The sequence below is a fragment of the Rhipicephalus microplus genome, chromosome 2, assembly GCF_043290135.1.
Source record: "Rhipicephalus microplus isolate Deutch F79 chromosome 2, USDA_Rmic, whole genome shotgun sequence".
Lineage (NCBI taxonomy): Eukaryota > Metazoa > Arthropoda > Arachnida > Ixodida > Ixodidae > Rhipicephalus > Rhipicephalus microplus.
The window spans coordinates 146,537,045-146,551,889 of NC_134701.1; positions in this window are offsets into that span (position 1 = coordinate 146,537,045).

Here is a 14,845-nt window from a genome sequence, read left to right on the forward strand (position 1 = left end):
TTCTTCGTAAAGGTTAGGTCCGGTGCTGTGTCATTACTAACGCTGTTGCATATCCTTGTGGGCTCCTCAGGATTTCAGCGTAAGGCCCTCGTGTTGAGCGTCTGCGCATAAGTTGCGTCCCTTTATATTCTCGACAGTGTATCCCCAAGCCGCGTGCAGTCGGTAAAGTCGCCGACTAATACGAGAGCCTGTCTCTTCGCTATGCTCAAGGCTTTGCGGAAAAGTGGACCAAACTTGGGCTTCTGTCGGGGTGGGCTATAAATGTTAAGCATGAAGAGGCTTCCCTCTCTCTTACCGGAGGGTATTATTTCTATAAGGACGTGGTCTATGCTGTGCATCCCGGTATCATGCTCTACAGCCGTGAGGTTTCTATGTACCAGAGTTGGGACAGTCGCCTTCTCACCAGAAGTACTATACGACTTGTACCCCGATAACTTTGCCGTGCCCCCTGTCTCCTGCAGGTGATGGCATCTGGCGTCTCCCTGTTTATCACGCATTCCTGCAGGTTCCCTCGTTTCCTACGGTACCCGCGGCAATTCCACTGCCAAATAATGTACTGGTTACGTGGCGCCAGGTTTAATTATGGGATCTTCCCAAGTGACCTTGCTGGTTTCTACTGTGGGTGTCCTGCTATACGGTTTCAATTTAATCGGCCCCGCACCAGACGACCTAACGTCCTTCGGCGTGTTCTCTATCGCTAATACCCTGTGCATGACTCCATCAAATAGTTGCTTTATTTCGACGTACATGCATGTAATTTAGGTTTGTAGTTCATCAAACATTTCTTTAAACAATTCCTTAACCTCGGTAATCGATAAGTTAACAGCTTTTTCTGCTTCTTCCTGCGCCCTCCTTTTGAGTGGTGGTGAGTCCCCGTTCTTGCGTGCATCGACAACAGCCAAATGTCTGTGTACACTATTCTTTCAAGTGCCCGAGAGAAGACATTGCAACAGAAGGTGAGAAAAGCACTGTTGAAATTCCGACGCGACACGGATTTGAACAAGTGGCTGTAACAGCAATGTCACACACCACGAAAGACAAGATTGAACTATGACTGAGTGTGCGCGCGTGAGCTGTGTTTATATCTCTTCACTCTCTCCTCTCTATTTTTCATCTCCCCATCCCCCTCCCATGCGCAGGGTAGCAAACCGGCTGCCCCTAGGCTGGTTAACCGCCCTCCCGTTCTTTTCCTCCTATTTTTCTTCCTTCTTGCTCACCTTGGCGCAAAAGTCGGGTGGCTTACCAATGTCAAAGAGTTTGCCTACTTCAAGGCGCGAGGCTTCACTTACCACGCCAGGACGTGCATAGCTTAGACAGAGGAATCAGCCCCCAGCCTTCATTTTAGGGACATGTTGACTAACTTCATTGAGATCACAAAGCACCATTAATTAGGCCGTAGGTCCTATGCACTGTCACACAAAACGTTGTGTATAGGCCACAGGCAACCTCCTTTCGATTGCTTCAGACGGGAACATGCCCCATTCTATTAACCTATAACCATCACTCCGACATTTTACAACTTAGTCCAGACTGCCACGATCGCAGTTATTTTCGCCACATGCACTGAAGGGTAGGTGCCCCAGTTCATAAGAAAAATATCAAGAAGTTTCTTAAAACACCTTTCATTTGATGCTCACGAGCACGGTGCTACTACAACAACTCAAGGCCTTCCAGAAGTTCCACATTGCAGTGGTGAGTCCCGTACGTGGGAGAGGCCCACAATTCTACCCCTATAAAATTGGGCTGGAATCCTTCAGCACCACAATAAAGTTTTTCATTCATCCATCCATCTTTGGATTCACCACGCTCACCTCTGTAGACAGTCCTAACACCTGGCTTTCATTATTACTAAGTATATCGAAAAAGAGAAATTCGGTTTTTCTGATTAAAGTAGCTTTGACCTATCAAAGGCGTAAGATAATTGTTAAATTTGTCATGATGTTGAAGTTTTCAATAAAAGGAGCTCCTTAATAACTGAAACATGAGCTAGTTCATAAGCGCATGGGAACAAAAAAAAGCACCCGTTTTTTTTTTTTGAGTAACTGCGGGAATATTCGTGCCGTGTGCAAACGACCCATCGGGGCCTACTCAAGCCTGTTTTCTTTTAGACGGTGCCGTAGCGTGGTGTGGTATAGTGGTTAGTGTACGTGCATGCTGACTGAATGGTCGTGAGTTTGAATCCAGTGTACTTGCTGCAAATTTTCCGAAACTTATTGCTGAGTGTCTTGCTTGCACATCAATTGTACGTGTAATCAAATGCCTGCACGCACTTCTAAATGCTGGTCAAGTCAACCAAAAAATGTTTTTTCTCAATTAAACTGTTGCTTCTTTGATGAGTAACCTTGAAAGTGCGGTTAGTTCTTCGCAGTTGCTTCCAAAATGGTGCAGTGGGCGTGACAGGTAAGCTACTCCTCTAATGGACCAACCTCGATAACCTTTTTCTTTCTTGTTTACTTCTTAGACTGTAGGCGCAAAAATATTTTGGATGGTGGCGAGGGAGAATTGATACATTGATGGCGAATGTAAAGATGGCAACTTTCGCCTGCTATAGCCCTAGGCTTTGTTCTAATACTGACCGTTTACGGCTAGGCTAAATAGACAGCTAAGTATACAGCGGTCATCTTGAGTACCCATCCCAATTTTCACGCAGCCGGCGAAATAGACTGCCTCGAGAAGGCGGCATCGTAGACGAAAAAGATGCAGGCTACTTCGTTGTCCAGACAAGATGCCGGCTCAGCAAAATTCTCGGATAGCTCGGATCCCGCTAGTATGGTCGTATGTGCATAAGCAGACTCTTTTCCAGGCACTTATTGCGACCTACGTTGAACTGTTCATATAGTTTATTGTGACAGAAGGAAATATATATATATTGCAGTAACGTTTGCTTTTCTTAGCTTCTTTTTCCTAACACGCGGTGGCATCACATCGCAGGAACGTGGTGCAGACGCGTTCAATTTCTCGGACAACATGGTCTTGATGTTATCTTCTAAGCTATCAGCTCACACTGTCTACGATGCTGTAGAGAATTCGAACACAGCCCTACACTCTTATTCAGGTCCAGGTTAAATGTCGCTTACAACCAGAAAACCAGACAAAAAATATCCAGTATTTCCTAGCTGTATTCGTCACTTTAAGCGGAACCTGAAGAAGACTGTAGACTAATTCAAAAGGGAGGGACCCTGAGATTTTTTTTTTATTCTTAGGATGAAACCAGCTACAGGAATGGGACTCGGGAGCAGCTTCACACTTTTTCGTACTATAGAGTCCCTGGTGGGATTGCGACGGAAATATATCCTGTCATATTTTAGCCCTTAGCATGTACGTTCTGATGAGTTAAGTAGGCCAATCGCATTCAATGCGACCAACTGCGTCGCGAGAAATCAACTAGCGGCGTGATGGTAACTAGAAAAAAGACGAAAATTGTCCCTGAATTCGGCCACTCTAGACAGGCGGGCACTGATTGCTTCGGCAACCCATCTTGCCAAGCCCACTGTCCGAAGATGCATCTACGGTTATGAGCTGCACAGAGCAGCCACTCATCGCGTCTGGTATACTGACCCTCGCCACGGGGGCTTGGATTTGCTCGGGCAATTCAAAGAGACGTCATTGAAGTCAGATACACTTATAGGACACCAATTGCAGTCACGAAATATCTCGTCATGCGTCGTAACTCATAAATCGCAATAGCTTGTCAAATGGGGGCCTTAGCTTAGCCCTTTCAACGGCTCTCATGAAGTAGAGCTGGCTGAAGTTAATTTATCTTTTTAATACTTTCACTTCCTTCGAAAGTATAACACGGGACATTTTGACAACATATTCTTGGGAAGATGGGAAGATTGGGTGGTTGTCGAGTAGATGGTGTTGCAAGAAACCTGTTTGTACCTAGTGTGATGTAAGGACACCATGTCAAATTCTATAAATAATGAAAAACTCTATCCGAAAGTAAATGTCATGCTGTCCGAGCATTTTAACTTGGTGCTGATGCCCTTCGGTTCACTTTCAAAGTTACACTGAATGCTGCCCTTTGTTATTGTGCATAGCGAATGGAATCATTCATTGCATTAATTTTGCTTTATTTTCATGTTTTGCCCTGTCGTCAACGGTATGAACAATTCTAAATCTATTAAAACGTATTCAGATTTCCGAATATAATCAAACAGATTCGAGGAAACGAATCTGATTGCGGAATACTTTATTCGCTGTTAAAGTGTGTATTCTTATCTACATAATGGTTAATAGTGTCAGATAGGTCGTTAGTACATTGCATGCACGTACAGCACACATCCTTTGGAAAAGCTCGCACGCGGAATAAAATGTTCTCTTGCGTGTCCACTTCCCAAAGTTAATTTAAAACTCGTAGGTCATTCAGGCTAAATCATACTACTTTTCGAAAACTGATCGTCTCATTGAATCTATAATTTCATGTAAGTAACATGAAGGGTTCCTATACGGAACATTAGTACATTACAGGGCAGCCATATTGAGACACTATATACGGCCTTCCTCTGTTTACTCTCTACACGAAATGCGCGTGACCCTGAGTCAAATCCGTGTACTCTTTCGCCGAAGTAAAATATATGCAAATCTGTGGACGTTGACCCTTGCTCATCGGCCAAAAAATGAACAGTAAAAAATTATCCTAATAGTTTCTACTATTGTTCAGAAAGAAGCAACACCATCACGATTTATTAAATGCTCAAACAATAGCATGAAGCTCTCATTACGCATTCATGTGCTGTCGCGCACTATTCAAACTCATTTAGCGAATTCTCCAAACTACGGTCATGTTTTAATTTGTGTCGGTCTAATGCCCTCCAAGTTATTATTCAGTCATCAGGAATGTCACGGTGGATTTATCAGTTCCGCTCAGCCTGTGCTTCTGCAACGTATACACCCCGTGCACGTGCCATGGCTGTTCTCGCATTATCACATCAGGGGAATGCGGCTGAGGCGGCAGCTATCAAGCCCCCGTTGTCTGGCTGAACAGTGCTAATCCAAAAGCAACGACGCTGTCAGAGTCTCTATATTACATAATCATTCATACATGCAAATTCAAAACCCTGATGCAAGCGAACACAGGCGTGTGCAGAGTTGGGGGGGGGGGGGGGGCGCAGGTTTGTCACAGCGCACCCCTCCCTATTATGTCAATGTATGGGGCTGACTTTGCACCCCCCCCCCCCACCAATAGCTGACTAGGATGGAGTGCGCCCCCCCCCTTATCTGTCTATGGTAAAGTGCCTCCCCCCCCCTTAGCTGACAATAGAGTACAGTACACACCCATTTTTAGCTGACTAGGGGAAAGGGCAGGGGGCCTCCCCCCCACCCCCCTTTTGTTGGTGCGCACGCCTACACAAGCAGCGATTGTGGCCACACGTTCAGTCACAGGATCTCAAAGACCGAAAGTAACTGCAGTTGCATGTAAAATGGGGCTAGTTCGTTTACCTTCATGTGGAAGCAGAGCAAAAATACAACGATACAAAATTATAAACTACACAGAACAGGCGCTGTCAGCGCCTGTCCTGTGTAGTTTCTGTGTGACTTTATCTAGTTTCTCCGCCCTTTTTTTTTGGTTGTACCACGAAGAAAGTAACTCAGATGCTTCCTTTACATCTTTTACTCTATTATTTCTTACTAGGATTGCAGTCATGCGTCCAAATACTTTTAATGGCGGCAGCATTTCAAAGGGGCGAATAATAAAAAAACAAAAAAACTATGTGCATAAGTTTTGGTGAATATTAAAGAATCGTAGATGCTCAAATCAATTCGCAGTATCCTACTAAACCACTCGCCTTATATTAAAATCGCGGCGTTGAGAACGTAAAACCACAATACTTTTGTCGTCTTTTTAGTCATATCACGACAATTTTCCCAAACTGGCGGAGTTTATCAGGCCATGACATTGCGTTTCGCTTCGAACTAACTCATGCCCTAATTGATCAACACGCATACGTGAATAATGCGGTTGTTTATGTATCAATATTTCTGCCCAAAATTCTCTTGTCCCTTTGTCGTCGTTCTGTTCTCACGCTATAACTATCGTCATGTCAAACCAACTAGCCCAAACCGCCACACTTCTAAGTTACATTTCTAGAGTTTTTTTTTTCTCTGTCCCATTCCCTCCAAAGTCGCATGTAAGCCAGCATTCGCTAGCGAATCATCATTTTGCAGTGTTGTATTATTACACTATTGATGATCAACTACAGGCACTCACGGCATCGCTGAATTAGCCTTGACCATTGCCTTATATGGTTACATGTCTAGTATTGTGCGAAACATTGGTCATTGCTAAGGGTAACAGGCAACGCATACGCACAAATGCACACATGCACACCTACATACATACATACATACATACATACATACATACATACATACATAATACATACATACATACATACATACATACATACATACATACATACATACATACATACATACATACATACATACATACATACATACATACATACATACATACATACATACATACATACATACATACATACATACATACATACATACATACATACATACATACATACATACATACATACATACATACATACACACGCATACGTACACACCCGCACGCATAAATATACACACACAAACGAACACGCACACAGACACACACGCACACAAGCTCGCACCACAATCATACATATGCGCGCACACACACGCGCACATACACGTTGCAGCCTAATGACGCGTCTCGGGGACGTGACCACTATAGATACGTATATTACGCAACAATCAAGATCACTGTGCTGTTTTTATGAGTCTCGCCTGTCATAGCACTCTTCCGCAACGCTTTCGCATCGCTATCCTCATCACAGCCGCATCGCCAGATCGTTTATTTAAATCGTTATTATTCCTGCGCAAAACATTTTTTTTTATTTCCTCGCTTGGTGCCGTTTCTTCGCTTGCGCCTGCTAGCAAGGACATATGGTGTAAGTACAGCATAAGTTATTATGCGGCATGCCTAAGCGTGCAAGCTCGGAAAACACGTATGCAGTAGAATGTTGCACACGAACATCCTGTATAGACCATTACAACTTACTCCGTCAGCAGACCCATGCATTAGCTGCACTTCAATTACTGATTGCGAGCAATACTGAAGTATGTGCGCTAATAGGGATCCACAAAGGTGCTTGCCCTGCGTATGACAAGTTATACATTGAATACAACTCCTTCCCTTGTCAACACGTCCTCGTAAGTTCCCTTAAATGGTTTCTGTGCTTTCTGATCGATGTAACCGGGGGGGAAAAATATGCAAGTCACATTTGCGATTACTGGCGTTCACAGCTAGAAGAAAACCACACTCCTAAACTTATCGTGTTGGGCACGATCAAGCCTGTTTTTGTATTCCGCGGCCCAGTTAGGCAAACTTGAAGAAAACTTCTGTCACGCTAGAATGTGAGAGGTACGCAGACAGTTATGTGGATATCTGTACCTTACAGATAGCAATGCTTCTACACGGCAATATCAGCGTGTTGCTGAGTAGCAGCTAACCGAGTCATAAATTGTATATTCTTGCGTACGTTACTAATTCCTTGGCAGGAGACGTGACCTGCAGGCTTTGACCAGTCGAGGTGACGGACGCTGGTAAACAAGTCGATGCGAGCAGCTCCTTTGAAATCGCTAGATTTTTGCTAAAAATAGAAGGACGCCTGCGCTATCGCGTTCAGGCATGCACACCGTGTCGCCTGTAAACTTGTTCACTGGCAGATTGGAATGCATGAACGTATGTTTCAAATACTGCTTAAGAGACATACGGCACTCCTTATATATTTCGTTAACTTTCTCATATATACGTTCATTCACATACTTAATTTATTCCTTCAAGACGCAGTAATCTCGCCGCAGGTAGACCACGTGGAAGCTGTCAAGCGTCGAACAAACAAGAGAGGCTTTGAATGGCTTACGCAGACATCACTTTTCACGTGTGTGCCAGCCGTTATCGCTGCCCGTCAAGGTGTTAGAGGGAACCCGAGCTTTTTTAATTTAACTCATGCGGCTCATTTGCCAAATCCACAATATTATGAGGGATGCCGCAGTCAGTGACTCAAGATCCATTTTGACAACCTTGTTTTCTAATGGGCACTGACATATATCTAAGAATATAGCCGTTCTTTCCTACACTTCGGCGTCTCTCATAATCGTATAGTGGTTTTGGGACGTTAAACTCCACATATCATTACAGTCACTCTTTCACTTCACCACTATTGTGATATACGGCAACCGTTTCATGAAACCAGGCCTCGTAAAGCCTAAATTTCTATCCATCGCCAATGGGGGTGGGGGGGGGGCGAAAAAATCTACAGCCAAAGAGGTATACCATAGTGGCTCCGTTCAAATCTGCCCTCGGGGACGCCAAAAAGTCCGCTAGGGGCACCATAGTAATTCATGGTAATAAGGGCTGCAGCGCGAGCACGAACGGGCTAGAAGGAACGTGAAACGAAAGGCGAGGCAAGGAAAGCAAAGAGGGCAACACGAGCGCTGCAGTGTTTCCTTGCCTCGCCTTTCGTTTCACGTTCCTTCTAGCAACTTCGTGCTCGCGCTGCAGCCCTTATTACCATGAATTCCAACCAACTAGCCCAAATAGCCGTTCTTCTTTAGGGCACCATAGTAAGATTAAAATTTAAAGCGAAGAGAACCACCATTTTCGCAAAAAAAGTGCTCTTTTCTATATAATTGAAGGGCAACATTTGAATTCCGCGTTGTGCATATAGTACTTCTGAGCGCTAAATTTGCTTAGCGGTCGTGGTGCCATGCGAGTTCTACTATGCATTTTCTAATCTGTGACGGTGACGAAGCGAAAAACACGCGCTCCCACTATTCGACGAGGGCAGCCGACGCGCAGTTTTTATCCGATGCTTGGCGTGTTCCTCGGCGTTCCGTTTTATTTCTAGTAAGTTTTTATTCGCTTCGGTAAGTCACTGCAGTTGAGGGATAGTCACTGTACCACTGTATGACGCCGCAGGAACTGTCATACCGGCGAAGGCATCAATTTCTGCAAGTTCGCCGGTGATGACACGTAGATTATTTTGGCCAATGCGTGCATATTTCTTATTTTTTCGTCGGTAGTTTCACAATCAGACGTTGTTATCACTGTCAGTGTTGTGTACTTGTGCAGTACGCTCATTTTCACTGATCCTGCACGTGTTCAATTGCTAGCGCTTCTCTCGATTTTCGCTCCACCATGATTTACTAGCGAAAAAAAAACCAACCGCTTTGGGTCCTCAGCTTGGCCGCACCATGCATGTAGTAATGCAATAAAAAGTGTGGGTGTTGGCGAAAGCAGCTGCTGTATTTCAAAGCTGTTACTTAAGCACCTCATGCTGAGTTTTACGACTGTTTTGTAGTGATAGTTCCTACTAACAAGACCAGCTTTTCTGTTCGTTTCGCCTCTGAGAACGAAGGCGTGCCGTTTGCGAACTCGTGGTAATGCTTCTATCTCGATATTTTTTTTTTGCTTTGAAACATGATTGCTGGTTTGCTGTTAATAAATTTTGTTCCCCGTACTCACTCGTGAATTGTTTTTACTGGTACCAGCTGCCAATGAATGTCTTTCGGTTCTATGTAACCATTGTACGCACACGTACTGTGTTCCGTAAGATGTTTTGGTGTGCTGCTGGGCGTATCGATGCGCTTAGAGCAATCGGGCGAAATATAACGAGACACTCGTAGCCCTGCACAAGTCCCGGTGTTTTTCGTCCGCTTCTGTTTAAAAAAGGGATAGCCATAACCTAAAGAATCAGCCGAGGCAACCACGTGGTTGAATACGTACCCGGTACGGAATAAAAAAGGTGGCCATTTTTCTTACCTATAAAACAACAAAACATTTGTTTTCCGCTTCTTGTTTACTCAACGCCATCTCTTGGTTGCCCTCGACAGTTCCATAAGCCACCGCTGCTTATCTTGCGTGCTGTTGTCAAGGCTACAGTTTTAGAGGCGAAGCTCCTTATAGCGGCACTCGTTTGTCCCTCGTAGTCGTAGTAGTAGTGTGTAACCAGTGTAACCATTATAACCTCCAAGGTGGTGCCGGTGGGAGATTTCTTCTGTGCGTTGTTGAACAATAAAAAATTCGCAGCGTGTGCGTTAACTAAAAGCCGAATTCTCCTGTCTCTCATTCCCCCTTAGCAGCCATTGGCATGTACATTGAGCACTATCTGACAAGAAAGGCTTGCTACGTTATACTCGCTGGGCGTAACGTCCTTGGTTTTAGAAAGGTTTAGCGAGCGTTGGGCCGCAGCGCCATGAATGCAGTGCAATAGTATATACTATGAACTCGAGGTGGGTAATGGTGGCAAGTAGACCCGAAGCGCAAGCCGTAAGAAAGTGTGCGGGTGCCACCTCTCGTTTAGTACTTGGAATGTACGCTGGATGGCGATGATTTTACATGCGGAATATATGATGAAAAGATGAGAGATGGTGGTACTTGGAGTTTTGAATAGGTGGAAGAATGGACATACAGACGATGCACGGACAGACGCATGGATAGCTGCACAGACGGATAAACGCATGGACGGACGCAGGAGTGGATGCACGGACGAACGCAGGGATGGACGCACAGATGGACGTGCGGACGCACGAACAGACGCACGCATGGACGGGCGGATGGACGCACGGGTGGCCACACAGACGCGCGCATAGACGGACGGAAGCGAGAACGAATGTATGGACGGATGCTTCGCCCCACTCTCCATCATTCACTCCGTGGATATGCTGGCATTTTTTTAATTTTCTACATTGGTTCTGTATTCTATGATGGAACCAAAACCGCGACCCATTGCTGGGTATCACGTGTCTCAGCTCACGGCTGCATCTTTGCAAAGCTGATAGACGAAGTGGACAAGACGTGGGTTAACGCAAAATTTATGTGCAGTATTCACAAAGGCATTACATAGTCGGCACTGGGGCTGACAGTTTAAGGAGCTCGAACCCAGGGCGCGATGATGACGCAGGTTTTTACGGTCGCTGTCTCTCTCTCTTTGCGCCGCTTGGTTCTTTTATATGCCCTGGGGATCCCTTGCATCAGCCAGTTGTTAGAAGCCTTCAGTCAGGAACCACCGCTGGTCGCCGGCTGGAATTGGACCCTTGAGTGAAGGGGCTTGCCACGCGTTGCGCAAGACGCAGCGCAAGAGATGTAGTTGATTGCATTAGCCTGGCTCGCTCGCTGGTCTTGACGCTGGTTGCATCAGCCAGCCTATCGATGTTGACACCACTTCCATCAGAAGATACCAGCTTGAACGCTTTGCAGAACCAAGGAAGTTCGATTTTGTCTCCCAGGCATAACAAGGGCCGCTGTGTATTCACTGAGTGACTACCACAGAGAAAAGACCATGAACACAATGGGCAAGACTCGTAGCCTGAACTGTAGACCACACGTCAAAGCGGAAAAAGCGCCCACGGCAAACGTGAAGCGAAAGAAGCACGATTGACGCCGTTTTGCTAAATTAGTGAAATTACGAGAAGGAAGAATGAATACGACACAAGTGCTTTACTCCTTTCAAGTATCGTTGCCTGCCCACTTCGCAAATTATGTTGAATTGGGAACTCGCCCAGCTTGCCGTTTTGTTTCGATTTGCAAAGGCGCAAACAAGTTCAACAACTTCCGTTAAGGTAGCCCATATATGGTCGGTATTGGAGCCTGTACTTCTACCAGCATGTGCAAGGTCAGTCAAAATGTCCCAGACAACCACTCCATGTATTCTATTGGTAGCGTGGCATGAGAAATTTAGAAGGACCCTGTACGCCACACTTAGTCACACGCAAGCGTTTGCTTAATTTCCCTAAAGAAAGATGGAATGTAAGCTTGTTTGTATGGCTCCATTGAAGGAAACAGGACTCAAAACACGGACAACAGAGGGAAAAAATAACGTGAAGTGTTTTTCACTATACTTTCCCGAAGAACATCACATGCTTGTTTTAAGTTGTCGCCTTCGCGTGTTGCAAGCGATCGCATGGTCGTTGGTAAACTGGTTGGCCGTCACATAAGCACGTTTCGTGGAGCTGAATATATGTGAGAAAGATAGCTCATGATGTCTGGGAAGTGTACTAAGAAGAGATGCCATATTTGATAAGGTTTACCCAGTAAGTGATAACGGGAAGGTTGCGTTGGTTTTCTCTCTTTCCTTCCTTCTTTCTTTCTTTCTTTCTTTCTTGTGCCACATATTGTGTCACTGACTTTGTGGTCAGTGATTTCACACGAGCGGAGAACCTGTTACAATCAGCCTCACAGCCTTAAACAGCTAACTGTAAGAAATGAATGCAAAAGAAGTCATGTGCATTAGGAAGGCTTTGATGCCTATTATCCTGCTTCTTCGTCAAACATTTATGTCCTCAACTGTATTTAACGGCCACACTGTCTAAGCGGCTTGTCCTTTGAACTGTGCAATGATGTTTTGTGTTCTCAAATCATATCTGCGCTTTGCACTTTCTCTTTAGTATAAAAAATTCCGAAAGCACATAAAGTAGCTCAAATTCCCTCATATAAGCGAGACAGTTATTGAATTCGAGAACTATGTCTGGTAGTGATGTTAGCCACGTCTAATGTGTCATGACATCAATTGCCAGCTAGAACGCGTGAAAATTTATACGCTTTCTGAAAGTGTGAAGTAACGTTCCCTTACGTACGGACTCTAAATTCATTTTTATTTTATTTTCATACGAGCGACGGGAAAGACAGAAGTCGCTGCTTGAATGTTCAGTAAATAAAACGTGTTTCTATGGTAAGCTGTAACAAAAATCGCAGCATTTCCACGTAGTGAATGATGATGAGTAGGGCGAAGCGTCATCCAGTCCAGCCGTGCTTCTCTCCGTTCATTCATTATATTGCTTCCGTCTATCCATGCGTCCATCCGTATGACCGTTCATCCGTGCAACGGCCCGTGCGTCCATCCGTCTTACTGACTGTTTGTCCGTTAGTCCGAGCGTCTGTCTGTGTCCATCCATCCATCCATCCGTCCGTCTATCTAGTGAAGACACCAAGTACCACCATCTCGCATCTTTTCATCATATATTCATCGTATACAAGTACCGCCATACAGCAGACATTCCAACGTATAAACGAGAGGTGGGTACTACTACAAACACGCGACGTACGACCCATGGTGTAAGGAGCTTCACCCCTAAAAAGTGGCGTTGGCGTAGTCTAGCAGTATTGGCGGGATATCCTCGAAAGGAGGCGTAATCTAATGGCAATGATGGGGTGTCCTGAGAAGCTGGCCTATTTAACATAAAATTAAAGGGACACCAAAGGAAACTTTTTCATTCAACGTCGTTTGTTTAAATCAGGGCATCGAACAATCCGACATAAACATACTGCAAGAAATCTACAGTGGATCCACAGCAACCATTGTTCTCCATAAAAAAAGCGACAGAATCTCCACAAAGAAGAGTGTAAGGCTGGGAGACACGATCTCTGCAATGCTATTCACCGCGTCTTTACAGAAGGTATTCAGGACCCTATATTTGAACGAGTTAATGATAAGAGTCAATGGGGTGTACCTTAGTAACCTGTTATTCGTTTATGACATTGCCTTGATGAGTAACTCAGGGGACGAATTACAGCTCATGATTACTGAACTGGACACAGAAAGCAAAAAAGTAGGCCTGAAAATTCTTTTGCACAAAAATAAAGTAATGTGCAACAGTTTCGGCAGAAAACAGCGCTTTTCGACAGGTGGAGAGACACTGGAAATTGTAAAGTATTATGCCTACTTAGGAGAGGTAGTAAGCACGGAGCCGAACCATGATAATGAAATAACCTGGAGAATAAAAATAGGGTGGTTCACATTCAGCAAGCATTCTCAAATTATGAATGGTAATGTGCCACTAACCCTCAAAAGGAAGGCATTTAACAGCTGCATCTTGCCGGTACTTAAATACGGAGCGGAAACCTGGAGGCTTACAAAGAGGGTTCAGCTTGAATGAAGGACGTCGCAGCGAGCGATGGAAAGGAAAATGATAGGTATAACCTTAAGACACAAGAAGAGAGCAGAGTGGGTCAGGGAACAAACCGGGGTTAAGGATATCATAGTTGAAATCAAGAAAAAGAAATGGACATGGGCCGGACACGTAGCACGTGGGCAGGATAACCGCTAGTCATTAAGGGTACGTACCTGACTGGATTCCCAGAGAAGGCGAACGCACGAAGGGAAGACAGAACGTTAGGAGAGCTGACGAGATTAAAATGTTTGCGGGTGTCACGTGGCAACGGAAAGCAAAAAAACGGGTTGAATGGCGGATCATGGGAGAGGCCTTTTGTTTGCAGGGGGCGTAGTCAGGCTGACGATGATGATTGTTTAAATAGCGGGTCTAGAAACCTCATAGTGTTACTTTTGCGCCACAGAAGCTCAAATAAATAAAATAACGTTTCAGTGGTCCACATCAGATAAGCGCACTTCAAATTACCCGCCTCAAGCGGAACGTGGTACGATGCTGTCACCATGAACAACGTTGCGCGGCTTTCTTGTGCAGCTGCCGACACTAGCCTAGCAGCAGAATGAAAATAGGGGAAGCCACAGCAGCAACAAGGGCCATGGAACAATTTCCTGCAATGTTCTTTGTGACGGCAGATGTGCTCGGTGCTGTAGGGTTCCGCTAGATGGCACAATTTATCTAGTTAACCTATAGTTACTTTATATGCTACCTTTAGGGAGCATATACAGTAACTCCAAGTTTAACCAGGCTAGAATTGAACTGTTTAACCCCTCGTGGCGTTCCCTTTAGTAACATCCGACAGTTTTTTTTATTAATCAAACACAAACTAAAAAGCAGCATTTTATTATGTCTCTTGATGCACAGAAGGTTCTTAATTTAGTGAAGCAAGATAGATTTC